General features: G+C 38.5%; 1 pseudogene; it reads left to right on the forward strand.

Annotated features, from left to right (window-relative positions):
- Positions 1-7,617: 7,617 nt before the first annotated feature.
- On the forward strand, positions 7,618-8,474 carry LOC147905790 (endonuclease 2 pseudogene; annotated as a pseudogene).
- Positions 8,475-10,892: the final 2,418 nt, after the last annotated feature.

Raw genomic sequence — 10,892 nt, forward strand, 5'->3', positions numbered from 1 at the left:
TGTTTTAGATGTGCATGAGTGTTTGTGATGATGCGTGTGCGTTGTTGTAGCTTGCAAGTGGTGGGAGAGGTAGAGGGAGGCCTCCGGGTTCAAGCGCAAAGAAAATCACTAGTGCATCAAAGTTGATGGAGCTTAACATCACTCGATTGGGATTGGAGGTAGGGACATCGATGTTGGCCTTATCGAATGATTGCAACCCCAAAAAGTTGACAAGCTACTTTGATTAAGGTTTCCAGCATCATCCCCCAGTACTCTAAGACTTGCTGTGATTTATCCTAGGAGGCTAGGGCCCTGCTTCTGCAAAATTGATCAAGTAGCCCAGAATCTGTTGCAATATGACCCTTGGGTTCAGATTTGATTGTGATCAACCTACTAGGGCTTCTAGTTTTGTTGCAATTTTACACCAGGCTTGCTTTTACAGTTCCTGGAATTTATTTTCAATGGTATCAGAGCATGGTCCTACCACTTTTCTTGATGGAACCGATTTGAAGAATTCTCCATTTCAGCTAGGATAGCATAAATTCTGATGAGCTCATAACAATTTAGTGCTGGTTACCATATACTTGCTAAGCTACTACAATTAACACCTATTTCATTAATTTTGGATTGGTGCACTGTCCAAATTCATTTTGTGAGATAATTTTGGATAAAACATTTTAAAAAAAGAGGCTCTTATAAAACAAAACATTGAGTCAAAAAGGAAGATTTTAAAAAATCAAATTAGAAAAAATGACGTGAGATGTTATTAAAACTACAGTACATTAAAAATAGAGGACATCACATTGTTAAAAGAGACAAAAAGTAAGATTTTTAAAAATCAAATTAGAAAAAATGGTGTGACATGTTATTAAAACTAGAGTACATTTAAAAAAGAGCATATCACATTTGTACAAGAAGTAGATCATATAACTCAAAGCCATATGGTGTCAAAAAACACCTTACATTAGCTCACAGCCCTAGAAGTCTTTCTCATCTTGGTCTCTCTTATCTTCTCAATAACCCAAACTCTAGAAGATCTCATCATTGGTCTCTCAAAACTAGAGTACATTTAAAAGAGAGCACATCACATTTGTACAAGAAGTAGATCATATAACTTAAAGCCATATGGTGTCAAAAAACACCTTACATTATCTCCTAGAAGATCTCATCTTAGTCTCTCTTATCTTCTTAATCACCCAAAGTCTAGAAGATCTGATCATTGGTCTCTCTCATCTTCTCAATAACCCAATCTTTCACTGCCTCCACATCTGTATCCTCAACATAATTACATGCAAAGAAGTAATTTAAGCAGTCACAAATTGTTTCTTTATAATTTCTCTGTGAGGCTCTTATTGTTCTCTCAGCATCCGCATCAAATCGCCCATGACGAGAGCTATGATAACAAAGGTTACTTAAGAAGTCTAAGAGATCTTGTCATGCTTTTATAGTATGTATTAAAAGTCTTTCACTGTCTGCTATCTTGAGAGTCTCCTCCCTCTCTGCATGCCTTTGTGCATCAAATTCCTCGCTCTCCATCTATGTCAAAGGAGAACCTTGTCGTGGCCTCTCTCTGCTCCTTTGTCAGCAATCCATTCTTTGAGACTGTTAATTCCGAACTCCACATCTTTGACAATGCCAAGGACATCCATGGGTGGGGAGATAATAAAGAAAGGGAGATGGACTAGGATGGAAGAAAGAAGAGAGTGTTTGTGGAAGGACTAGGATGGAAGAATACAAGTTAATGAGAAGCACTAGGATGGAAGAAAGAACAGAGTGTTTATGGAAGAACTAGGATAGAAGAATATAAGTTACTAGGATGGATGAAAGAAGAGAGTGTTTGTGAAAGGACTAGGATAGAAGAATACAAGTTACTGGAAAGGACTAGGATGTAAGAAATAAGAGAGTGTTTGTGGAAGGACTAGGATGGAAGAATACAAGTGCACTAAGACACGATGGGTTCACTATGATAAGGATAAGGGCTGGAATAAAGTGAGAGAAGCATTGGGAGTGCTCTACTTTAAGTGAGTGGAGATTGTCCAACTGAATAAAATTTTACAGAGCATTGGGAATGCTATACTTTAAGTGAGTGGAGCATTGGGAATTGATACTTTGGAGTGAAATATATTACAAGTGAGAGAGAGAGAGAGAGCGATAGAAAGTGAGGAAAGACGTAAAGTGAAAGACGAATACCAATTAATCAGAAGGACTAGGATGTAAGAAATAAGAGAGTGTCTTGATGGGATAGAAAGTGAGGGAAGACGTAAAGTGAAAGACGAATACAAGTTGATCAGAAGGACTAGGATGTAAGAAATAAGAGAGTATTTGTGGAAGGACTAAGATGGAAGAATACAAGTGCACTAAGGCACGATGTGTTTGCTATGATAAGGATAAGGGTTGGAATAAAGTGAGAGAAGCATTGGGAATGCTCTACTTTAAGTGAGTGGAGACTGTCCAACTGAATAAAATTTTGTAGAGCATTGGGAATGCTGTACTTTAAGTGCGTGGAGCATTGGGAATTGTTACTTTGGAGTGAAATATATTACAAATATTACATCATCACATATTCATATCAAAATTCTCATCACACAAGGTTATATTTCCAAATAATCACATCATCACAAATTCATATCATAAAATTGTGCATGAAATAAATATATAAATATCATGACTAAATGCCACTTAAGTAATAAGTCACAAATTGGTGTATAATCAACAAAAACTACATCATGATTCATACATTGCAACAAATAAATGTCAACCATAATATTCATGGAATAAATAACATCATGAGAATATGCTCCTCATGCATATATACAAAGACAACATCATACATGCATCACAACTCTTCTTATGCTTCTAGTGGAGACTGTGGCAACTCTCTTAATGCTTCTAATGGAGGCTGTGGTGCTCTAGATGTACACTTAGTCTCTACTTCTTCTGTAATATGTAGTGCTTTCGGAGTAGACTCAGTATCCTCTTCCTTAAATGCAAGCGTAGGCTGTGGCAACTCTTCTGATGCTTCCAGTGGAGGCTGTGGTGTTGTTGGTGTACACTGAGTCTCTACTTCTTCTGTAGTGTGCAGTGCTTTCATAGTAGACTCAGTCTCCTCTTCCTTAAATGCAAGCTCTGATATTGCTTCAGTTGCACGTTGTATTCTAATGGTAGCAATTAGGTCTCGAATGATTTCAGCCCTAAACAATTATATATCCTTCTTTGAATATTTGAGCTCCAAAGAGTCTTCCGATGAGACCTGTGGCTTAAGTGAGAAAATTTCTTTGAAAATCAACATGCAGTTATAGGCAACTCTCCACCCACAACTATGCCCATCTTCCTGCTCTACTACTAAATGCTTTTGGAAGTCTAGCGAGTCTTTGTACTATCCTATTTCTCTGATAGCAGATACCAACTTCTCAACTGACCTGCTCATCATGAATATTAAAAAAACTTAGTGTGTCTATTACATAAGGTACATAATATAGAAGTAACAACAGATTAATAGAATACTTACATTTGCACTCAGCCATGAAAGCCTGGAATCAAGTTAACAAACCAACAATAGTTGTCTTCAAGGTCCCAAACCACCAAACTCCAATGTTCCCTACACGAATAATTAAGAACCATTATTATTTAACACAATGTTGCCAGTATAAAATGAAAATAAAGGTTGCCATGATACTTACATCTCGTGATATGCCATAAATAGGACTCGCATGCCATGTGAATGTAAAGGCTGTAACCATTTACAAACATCGGCTATCATCTTTCTGCTATCGCTAAGTATAGGAGAAAGGAGAGAATCCAACATATACATACAGTTTTGTACGGCTCTACAAAATCGTGAGATAACTATACTACACCAATAAATAAATGAATATTAGCTTATTAGATTTAATCAAAATATTGAATTATCAAGCAGAGAAAAAGTTTGTATCAAACCTGAGAATGGCCATCATAATGTTGTTGTTGTCCTCATTTGAAGCTCTAGAGAGGATTGAAATCTCCTCTCCACCAAATTCAAGATACTGAGGTCTATGTTGAATCATAACCCTAACATTAAAAGAGCTTCTTAATTCTTCCAATGAAGCCATGTTTGTAGAGTTGAGGTCTTCTATCCCCTTTGACTCTTTGACGACATTCATTTTGCACTCCTCTAAGCCATTATCTATTTGACTTATGGGAGGGTCCATAATGTTGCCCTTAATGATTGCTTGAATGGTACATGTTATAAATGCATAGAGATGCAAGTCCATATATGTTGACAGTGTGGTGTTATTTTGTATCTCAAAAATTTGACCAAGTACCAAAAAGCAATTGTAGCCCACCCTCCATCCACAATTATAGATGTGGCTATCCTCTTGATGTGATACCTGACATGTTATATACTCTATTTGTTATGCCAAGTCACATTGTTGCATTACTGATGTGCATTGCATATCAATCTACATGTCAAGAAGTGACAACAAGTGTAGTCTATACTTACTCTTACACAATGCCATGGATGGATGTCATTGAGTTGGCAAAGAAGCACTTCTTAGCAAAGATGTCCACGACCACCAAACTCCAATGTGAGCTACATTATCAATAAAGAATAATTACTATGTTTGAGACAATTCTAGCAATGCAATAGAAAAAACAAGTAGGGTTTGATGCTTACTTCTCATAATATGCTATAAAGATAACTCGTGCCTCATTCATAGGAACGTGCTTCAACCACTTGCAAGCATCCTCTATGGTTTCTTTTTTGTTGCTAAGCACTTTCGAAATAAGAGGATCAAGCATATATGAAACTCTTTGTATATTTTGAGGAAAATCTGCTATAACATTACTATATTTTAAAAAAAAGTATTAGCTTCTTGGGTTTAATCAAAATAAGCAAAGTATAAAGCCAAGGTGGTTGTAATGACTTTGACATTAACCTCTTTCTTAGGATTCAAGAGGATTAAAATCTCTTCTTCACCAAATTCAAAAAAATGAGGTTGTTGTCGAATTAACAACATAGCAGTGAATGAACTTCCAATCTGCTACAATAGAGTCATATTTTCATGACTCATCTTATTGAGAGAGTAGTCTACATCGTATTCTTCTTCACTTGCTATGTCTTCTACATCCTCCTTCTGCTATAAAAATATAAAAAAGTTATGAGATGTACACATCCCAAATAAAGGCTTAAACAAGCATAGAAATATAAAGATAAGATTTCATACATGCTACAATGTAGTCATATTTCTAGGTTGTTCCCCAACATTAATAATGGTTTTTTCATTAGACTGCATAGAATTATACAGATAAAGTTTCATACATGCTTTCATTAGAGTGAGTCTCTCCTCCTCTTGGAGCAAAAATTTAAAAAGTAAGGTTTCATACATGCTTTCATTAGAGTGAGTCTCTCCTCCTCTTAGAGGAAAATTTTAAAAAGTTATGATATTTACACATCCCAAATAAAAATAAAGGTTTAAATAATCATAGAAGTATAAAGATAGCATGCTTTCATTTGACTCAGTCTCTTCTCCTCTTGGAGGAAAATATAAAAAAGTTATGAGATTTACACATCCCAATTAAAGGCTTGAACAAGCATACAAGTATAAAGATAAGGTTTTATACACGCTGCAATGTAGTCATATTTTCAGGTTGTTTCCCAATGGTAGCAATTAGACGCTGAATACTCTCAGCCCAAAACACTAGTAGATCGGCTTCTGTATATGATTCCATTTTGACTGGTAACTCCAAATCAAAAATCTCTCTAAGAAACAACATGCAGTTGTAGGCAACTCTCCACCCACAGCTGTGCCCATCTTTTTACTCCACTGGTAGACGTCATTTGAATTCTACTTGGTCTTGTTGCTCCGTGGTTGTTCTGACAGCAGATACTAGCCGATCTATCCATCATGACATATTAAATATATTAATATGTCATGATCATAAGATACAAAATAAGAAAGATACAAACAACATGCAGTTGTAGGCAACTCTCCACCCACAGCTGTGCCCATCTTTTTACTCCACTGGTAGACGTCATTTGAATTCTACTTGGTCTTGTTGCTCCGTGGTTGTTTTGACAGCAGATACTAGCCGATATGCAACACTGTCCATCATGACATATTAAATATATTAATATGTCATGATCATAAGATACGAGTGCATAATCTCTTTCACCAATCGAGCAAATGAAGCTCTTGGGATTAGAAGGTTCACGCTAACAAAAATATCAAGAGAATAATTACCTTGGGGACTTGGCATGATAGCCTTCCATTGAATTCACAAACCACAAACGGTTGACTTCAAGGTCCCAAGCGATCAGACTCCAATGTGAGCTACACGACCAGATTAAAAATGATTATTGTTTTACACAAACTTACCAAAGAAATAGTAAAAATAAGTTTGGAGTTGATACTTACTCCTCATGATAAGGCATAAAGATGACTCGCACCCCATCTAAATTCAAAGGGCTTAACTAGGTACAAACATCTTCTATAGTCTTTTGAGGAGAGCTAAGAATAGAAGAAAGGAGAGCATCGAGCATGTAGACATGATTCTACATTGCACTAGGAAGCTGAGAAATAACTACACTACACCAAGAAATAAACAAACGTTAGCTCATAGAATTGATTTGCATTCTGCACTAAGAAACTGAGATATAACTACACTATAAACAAATAAATAAATGTTAGATCATTGATTCTCTTAATATATAATAATCATAATAATATAATAGGTTGGTTCGGAAGAAGTCTTTCATTTTTTCATTGTCCTCTCTCTTTCTCACTCACACACAGGTAATACTCGGAGCTAGGTGGTAGTAAGGATGAAGGAGTGTGAAGAGGGTGGGAAAGGGGGTCAGGGGAGTGTGAATGGGAGACAAAGATGGTGGACTTGGGAGGTGATCACGATGAGGATGTACCTAATCGAGTTGTGTGAACAGAGAATATAGTAAATTATAGGCAACGGAAGTCAAAGGAAAGGAGATTCACACATAGAGCATAGAGGCACTCAAAGACAGATGGACAAGTAAGATACACATTAAGAGAGATGGACAAGTCACAATTGCTTGATCTCATCTCACATTCCCCATGAATTTAAGCAAATCCACACGATCCATTCCCAAGCATCTCTTCGACTCATGCTTGCATCATTTCTAGATATAACAAGAGCATTTGCTTCTAAATTATAGCTCAATGCCTTCCCCTTGGTTGTTTCAAGGAAGTATAATAGTTGCTCCATCTTTCCACTGTACAATACATTACAATATGGCTTCCCGGCCTTGTCTTCCTCTCCTAGTGCTTGCTTTCCTCTTCAGCGGTGCCACTCCCTCCGCCCTTGCTTGGGGCATTGATGGGCACTTCCTCAGCTGCTCCATAGCCTAGTCTTCTTCTTTAGTTATCTAGACATATTTCCTGTAACAACGTTTTCATTGAGCTCCGATTTGCTTCATCATCGTAGATATCTTTCCTGCGATGTTTTCATTGATCTCCGATTTGCACTCTATCACCCAATTCTCATCCTAATTTTGTCGCTACGAGAATGCCTCGAGAATGCTCTCCACCTCCTCATTTCTGCATTTCACATCGCACATGATGCCTTTATTAGTGTGAACAACTTAGCGTAAAATCAAGACCCAGGCATTCACTGACAAGTTGTAGCATGATGCAGATGATGTTCACCCAAGCCACTGTAGATGCAGTACAAAGTCTTCTCCCAGAGTACGTAGGAGGCAACCTTCCTAGCTTATGCTTGTGGGCTGATGATGTAAAGTTCAAGTATCGTTGGAGTAGTCCACTTCACTACATTGACACTCCTGACGAATTATGTAACTACAATTATAAAAGTGAGTGTCAATGCATTTTGTGGAGTGGTATTTGAAATAATGTTAGGCTACAGTCGAAATCGAATATTGTTAGCCATCCATTTTCATTACTTTGTAAAGAGGAAGCCCTGCGACTTTTGATGCTTTTTGAAAATTTAAGGTTCAACGAAGTTCAAACTTCTGATATGGCTACTTCTTTCCTCGGGCTGAGAATAGGATATTGCTACAATGCTGCGGGAGTGTAGGATATGTGTGCAGTTGGTGCTATCTACAACTATACTTCATAGCTTACTAGTTACAACTCATCCGAATCACAATGTTGGGTGCTATCCGTCAAACAAAACCATATTTCAGTTTGTTCAATCTCTGAGTGAGATCTGGCAATCTCTGAAAAATAGTTCATTCTATCTTTGCAGATAATTTTACGGAAGCACTCCTCTTTTTGGCGCACATTGCTGGAGACATCCATCAGGTTTCACTCTTTGACTGTCTGGTCAGGCAGCTGAATTTGATATTTTGGACTGGTCTTGGGCGTGATGGCTTATCTCATATATTTTCATCCGCAAAAAATAGATATTGATGTTGGAACATTCTCATTTTACTTCACAATTTATAATCCATAATTCCTTGGAAGTAGCCACTTCATGTAGGATTCACAAGTCACAAAGGAGGGAACACCATTGCCATCCATTAGTAAAATTGATAGGACAATTTGCATTACATAATCCTTTGTCTCTCTTTAATCTGTTTCACACTTGCAAACGCTCTATAAAACCATGAGAATCTAGAGCTGGGAGAGTTTTATTCATGGAATGCCTTACAGGTGTGGGATGATGACATTATCTGCTATAGCTCGTTTGTTCAAATTAGCTGGAAGATATGCCATTTGTATGCTGGTATATTGTAGATATGGCGTGTGCACTATAGGAGAACGAGATTTCGCAGTGGGGAAACTGTACAGATGACTACACATTTTTAGTCGGGATTGTTATACACGCAATAGCCTCCCTTTTTCCCTTCCATAAGATAAGGGGCTAAAAAGCACAAAAGCACACACAAAATGAAAGCACGAAAGTGCACACACAAATTAATGGAAGCACAAATGAAAACCGCAAAAGCAAAAAGCCAATTGCAGTTATTACAGCAAACTCGACGTGAAAACTGCAAAGACATTCCAATTCACATTGTCGAGCTTCCTACATTATCTTGTTCGCGCTTATCTTGATCACCTCGGGTTCTACATAGACTACTTATTACAGCAGAATCGACTTCACAGGGTTGTTGAGGTTGTTTGCCCGCTGGTGTCCGTTTCTATTATGAAAGCACATTGATAGCTCCGTAGATGGTTGCTTGTGGCCGAAAGAAAGAAAGAAGCGAGCTTTGGTACCGTGCATGAATCAGCAGCCAGCTTCCCTTGCGTCCCTTTGCCCGATCGGTCCTCGAGGACTCCTGTCAACAAAATAGCCCATTCCTCAATGCTTTCAACGACAGCCGATTTGCTGACTTGCGCCAAACCATCTTGGAGAGATGCAGCAACAACTTATGGTTGTGGACACTCGACCACAAGCGGAACGTAATTATTATCAATGCCTGGGATAACTATTGCACACCTTTTAGTCAACAAGAAGAGGAAGGCTTGCTTACCCTCCTGGTGATGCTTTAATGGCCGGGCGATCTAATTTGGCATGTCGAAGTGAACTATTGGAAGGCACAGCGATGCAACACCTACTGCGCTGCACTAGCATCGGACCTGGTGGACAACCACGTGCTTTCCCATGTTCTACTTCTCCTAGCCACTTCAATCATTTTGGATTACATGGAAGCATTCGTACCACATGCCTATTGCCATCCTTACAAGCGACGATTCTCCAGATCAAATTGCAGGTACCAGCACTAGGCTACACTAAGCGACGCACGTATGTGACTTGCAAAAGTTGATTTTTGTTCACAGGGAAAAACGAAGAATTAAAGTTTGTTTTAAGTTGCTTTACGCAGTCAGCACACGGTGACCCATGAATGATCAATGATGGATCATCTACTTCTACCTTTTCTGTCCTTCATGGATACTCGTTGCAAATGGCTACTACACATACATCTTTCTCGTGAAGGGCTACTACATAATTATCTTCCTTGCCATATGTTTGCATGACATGCGTTAGTATAGCCACATGTCCACACATTATTCTCTTAATATATAATAATAATAATATAATAGGTTGGTTCGGAAGAATTCTTTCATTTTTTCATTGTCCTCTCTCTTTCTCACTCACACACAGGTAATACTCGGAGCTAGGTGGTAGTAAGGATGGAGTGTGAAGAGGGTGGGCAAGGGGGTCAGGGGAGTGTGAATGGGAGACAAAGATGGTGGACTTGGGAGGTGATCACGATGAGGATGTACCTACTCGAGTTGTGTGAACAGAGAATATAGAAAATTATAGGCAACAGAAGTCAAAGGAAAGGAGATTCACACATAGAGCATAGAGGCACTCAAAGACAGATGGACAAGTAAGATACACATTAACAATTGCTCGATCTCATCTCACATTTCCCATGAATTTAAGCGAATCCACAAGATCCATTCCCAAGCATCTCTTCGACTCATGCTTGCATCATTTCTAGATAAAACAAGAGCATTTGCTTCTAAATTATAGCTCAATGCCTTCCCCTTGGTTGTTTCAAGGAAGCATAATAGTTGCTCCATCTTTCCACTGTACAATACATTACAATATGGCTCCCTGGCCTTGTCTTCCTCTCCTAGTGCTTGCTTTCCTCTTCAGCGGTGCCACTCCCTCCGCCCTTGCTTGGGGCGTTGATGGGCACTTCCTCAGCTGCTCCATAGCCCAGGTCTTCTTCTTCAGTTATCTAGACATATTTCCTGTAACAACGTTTTCATTGAGCTCCGATTTGCTTCATCATCATACATATCTTTCCTGCAACATTTTCATTGATCTCCGATTTGCACTCTATCACCCAATTCTCATCCTAACTTCGTCGCTACGAGAATGCCTCGAGAATGCTCTTCACCTCATCATTTCTGTGTTTCACATCGCACATGATGCCTTTATTAGTGTGAACAACTTAGCGTAAAATCAAGACCCAGGCATTCGCTAAC

The sequence above is a fragment of the Dipteris shenzhenensis genome, chromosome 1, assembly GCF_047967505.1.
Source record: "Dipteris shenzhenensis isolate YYH24624 ecotype China chromosome 1, Dip_SZ_1.0, whole genome shotgun sequence".
Taxonomy (NCBI): domain Eukaryota; kingdom Viridiplantae; phylum Streptophyta; class Polypodiopsida; order Gleicheniales; family Dipteridaceae; genus Dipteris; species Dipteris shenzhenensis.